At 43.8% G+C, this 5,000-nt stretch overlaps 1 pseudogene; it reads left to right on the top strand.

Moving 5' to 3' along the window:
• The window catches only part of LOC121863130, a 22,448-nt pseudogene extending 17,909 nt beyond the window's left edge, over positions 1 to 4,539 (top strand).
• The last annotated feature ends 461 nt before the right edge of the window (positions 4,540 to 5,000 follow it).

Raw genomic sequence — 5,000 nt, 5'->3', positions numbered from 1 at the left:
GCTTCGTCACATAGGCCTACAGTTTCCAATCCTCAATTTACATTTTTGTTTCTTATGGTTCTCCCCTGAACACTTTACGGTATATTGTCACTCATTTCTTATAAACACATATATTAATCCTAACTTATACACTAAGGTCAGGTCTTGGTTTGCTAGTGCTTGGTTAAATGCCTGGGATTTTAATATCAACGGGCATCTGAGGCGGGTACATGACGCGCCTTGAAACAAAAGCCGAATGATCATGGCGGGGGTGTATCAACTTCACTTAAAAACTGTAATGAGGGATCCTCCTCTCACACAGTGCACTATTTGAACACAGACCTCAGATTCTCTGATCACTGTACCTGTCGTGGGTATATGTAACGTGAGGCTACGAGGTGTATTAAATTCATACCGACGCATACACGATATTTCCTTTCCAGTATAGTTTCTAGATCACTGTCAACACCTCACATAGTTCTGATACATTTATCCCTTTTTCCCGATCATTGTTCTCATGTATTTTCATATGATATCTGTTGGAGTTAGGTTCGCTACACGCTCACAGACGTAAATAGTAGGACCTTCAAACCCTGCTCCACACTTAGTCTTACAGTACCCTAGTCCGGCTCAACTGGACTTTACATTCATCTTATGCCTACCCTGAGTGATCCTTAATGCTATGAATACATACACTTGATATGATATAACTATACCTGGGTACAATACCACACATGGTCTAGGAACCTTGAGTAGGTGAGTTGTCCTTTCTCAATGTTTCCCGTTTTCTGGGGTTCTACAAGCGCTGTGCATTTGAATGTTATGTAGCGTAATATGAATTAGATGGGATTTTTAGGGATGACAATGATGTGCGCAGTACAACACACACACACACACTAACACACACACTAACACACACACACTAACACACACACTAACACACACACTAACACACACACTAACACACACACACTAACACACACACACACACACACACACACACACACACACACACACACACTAACATACACACTCACACTAACACACACACACACACACTGTATGTAAACAAATGACTAATGAATATCGTTCCGCAGGGATTCTTGGTGTTCCACTCATTCGGCGGCGGCACTGGATCAGGCTTCACCTCCCTGTTGATGGAACGTCTCTCCGTCGACTTTGGCAAGAAGAGCAAGCTTGAATTTGCAATCTACCCCGCGCCACAGGTACTGGGGAGAGAGATATAGTATACTGTATGTTTCTGTGTGTGGTGCTGCATCATTTATGGTGTCCGAAAGTTGAAGATTAAAAAGGATTAAATTTTTACAACAATGATAAATGATGGGAGAATCCTGACCCTATTTCGGGGATGTAGATTTAGTTTATAAGAGATTGTTATGTGTATCATACTGTACTGTAAGGCTGATCTCTCCAGGTCCTGCAAAAGTCATGCTTGACACTTGTGGGGGAATCTGAGACAATGTTGAGGACTTATAAGATGATCCTAAAATATCCTAACTCACTATATGAAGACACACACAGCCCACCTGTTGCTTGAGGGGGACTAATGTTGGATCAAACCCGAGAATTATTAAAAGTATTGATTATTATTTAAGTCCCTGCTAACTAGAATAAAGAAAATGTTACAAGAGAAGGAGAAATGTTAACAAAATAGGGATGACTAAAATAAAATATCTCGCGTTTACAGTTTTGTATTTATTTTGTACTGAACGTTATGGTCATGTTGGACAGGTAGCAACAGCTGTAGTGGAGCCTTACAACGCCATCCTGACGACCCACACGACGCTGGAACACTCTGAATGCGCCTTCATGGTAGACAACGAAGCCATCTATGACATCTGCCGCAGGAATATGAACATTGAGAGACCAACTTATACCAACCTCAATCGCCTTATTGGCCAGATCGTCTCCTCCATCACCGCCTCCCTCAGGTACGTCTCAGTTGGCTAGGTCGTTGGATAAATGTATTGATATTTACCTACAACACTCACTTCCTCCCCCTCCACCCATCTCCTCCTCTTCCTCCATAACCCACTTCCTTCTCCTCCATCACCCACCACCTCCTACCCCTCCATCACCCACCTCCTCCTTTTTCACCCATAACCACCCGCCTCTTCCCTTTCCATCACCCACCACCTACTCCATCACCCACCTCATCACAATTCATCAACCCAAAAACTCCTTCCAGATTCGACGGGGCGCTGAATGTCGACCTCACAGAGTTCCAGACTAACCTGGTCCCTTACCCCCGCATCCACTTCCCTCTGGTCACCTACGCGCCAGTCATCTCCGCCGAGAAGGCCTACCACGAGCAGATCTCCGTCGCCGAGATCACCAATTCCTGTTTCGAGCCAGCCAACCAGGTGAGCCTCTCCTACACGCTTATCCCGCCTATAGGGACGTGTGTGTGTGTGTGTGTGTGTGTGTGTGTACAGTTCCATTCAATCAGTTGTTGATATTTGTAGTTTAGTGTATGCCATTTGCACTGTTGGTGATAATTGTTTCCCTGCACTGATACATTCCAAGGTAAGAGTTTCAACAGGTATAGTATAAGGTATAAGGGAGGTGTGTTAACCTTCACTATCAGGTATCAGGCAGGTTTTAACATTTGTTGTCCCGGCAGATGGTGAAGTGTGATCCCCGCCACGGGAAGTACATGGCTTGCTGCCTCTTGTACCGTGGTGATGTGGTGCCCAAGGATGTGAATGCTGCGATTGCGACCATCAAGACAAAACGCTCCATCCAGTTCGTTGACTGGTGTCCCACAGGATTTAAGGTGTGTATGTGTTGATCACTGTATATGGTGTAATAACTTGGTTTGGTTGTTGAATAAGTAACACTTATGTGAAGTTAACATAATTGTTAATGCATTTGACTCGGGAAGGATGAGTTTGATATATCTGATAAATATATTGCTGATGTATCTTAAGAGATATACAGTTATATACTTTTTACGTCTTAGGATCTTATTTCAAAGGTAAATCCTGTATTGCATGTATGGTAATTATTGTATCCAACTGAAGGCAATAGTCAACTAACAATAAACTATGTTGGTGTGGTGTAGGTGGGCATCAACTACCAGCCTCCAACTGTGGTGCCTGGCGGTGACCTGGCGAAGGTGCCTCGTGCCGTCTGTATGCTCTCCAACACCACTGCCATCGCCGAGGCGTGGGCACGTCTGGATCACAAGTTCGACCTGATGTACGCTAAGAGGGCGTTCGTTCACTGGTATGTGGGTGAGGGCATGGAAGAGGGAGAGTTCTCAGAGGCCCGCGAGGACTTGGCTGCCTTAGAGAAAGACTACGAGGAAGTGGCCATTGACAGCTTCATTGAGGGCGAGGATGAGGCTGAAGAGGAAATGTAAATCTGTGAAGAAGTTGTGAATCTTGGCCGTCTCCACTGTCACCAGCGCACACTTATACCTCTAGCGGCTGATGTGTGAAGGTGTGTGTGTGCCACGCTTGTCGTCGGTCGCTTTCCTTAGGTTCTTAGCACGCTGTCGTTGTCACATTCTTGGGGGCAGTGGAGAGGGGTCAACCAAGGCAGATGATGGGTACAGCAACTATGGTGAGAAACAGCGTGACAGTGACATCTTGTATGACGTTCAATGGGGTCATGCAGTTGCTGGAGGGATCCCCGGGGGCGCTCTGGGGCTGTCAATATTATCTGGGACTTCATAGTGTCACTTAATGCTCTGTGGTATTATTTGATGATCACAGTATTGCTTGGGGCTCTCAGTGTTGCTGGGAAGTCATCAGTGTTGCTGGGAAGTCATCAGTGTTGCTGGGAAGTCATCAGTATTACTCCCAAGTCACCAATTTTGCTAAGAAGCTTTCAGTGTTACTATGGTAGCAGAAATACTGTGGGATCTCTTTAGTGCTCCTCAGAACCCTCTTGATACCACTGCCGGCGTTGACCAAGGTAGCCCTTCCCGTTGGCCGTAAACATTACACAACAGCTAACACTTGGCCAGGTGCTGACGACAACCTAGATACTCCCGCAGAAAACTTTGGTTCATCTCTTCAGACAAGTTCCTCATTCTGCTGATTAATTATGTATGTTTTGCTACTTTTTTAAAGTGAAAAGGGAAAAGGCTCACTGAAAAACGCCAATAAACGCACTTCCAAAGCACTTACCATCTGTGTTTTACTGCCCCTCACAGGCTGTTCGCTCGCTACTATGGGTTGACTTTCAATTCATTAATCCCAAAGGTTTTATGTAACAATAGGGAGAACAAAACTGTATCTGTTTGTTTACAGTCATACAACCTTTCTTATTTCAATCTTTATACTGTATTGGTATAATGTGTTATGTATAATTTATAAACACACACATACACACACATTGTGTTGTACCCATATGTGAAAGAAACAAAAGCACTCAACCTTTCCACACTCCCACATTTATTTCACACACAAAATAAATGTCTATTTGTGATTACTTGACCATATTTATTTTTTGGGGTCCATAGATACAATAAAAACTGTTTGTGTCTAAAACTCCGCAACTGGGAATACATAAATAAATGAAAGAAATTTATATATGCTATTTTTATTCTAAACCTTTCCTGATCCTTGATGGAGATTATGTAATTGTATTTTCTGTGTAATTAGTCCTAGGCATCGTACAGTTCTCACCCAGATGGTCACACTGCCTTACAACCCACCACAACCCACACTCCTTCATCTACAACACAACCCCAGCCATACATTATTTCCCATCCTGTCTTCAAGTAATCATTACATCTTCTGTCCCACTTTAGACATAACATTATATTCTAAACACTACAGTCATCCAGCATCACCAAGTCTTACATCACCTCAACCAGTTTCCATAGAATGTCTTTACTACCACTAAGTTCATCCACACTTACTGAATGAGACAACTGAAGGACAAAGGGAGAACTTAAGAAGAGCTATGGTCAGGTTGCGGCCGGGCCATAGAAGGTGACTGGGAGAAATGTAGGATCCGAACAGGTCTTGCAGTAGCTAGGGACTCTG

The sequence above is a fragment of the Homarus americanus genome, unplaced genomic scaffold, assembly GCF_018991925.1.
Source record: "Homarus americanus isolate GMGI-L3 unplaced genomic scaffold, GMGI_Hamer_2.0 scaffold6289, whole genome shotgun sequence".
NCBI classification, from domain to species: domain Eukaryota; kingdom Metazoa; phylum Arthropoda; class Malacostraca; order Decapoda; family Nephropidae; genus Homarus; species Homarus americanus.
This window is presented reverse-complemented; position numbering and strand designations above follow the sequence as displayed.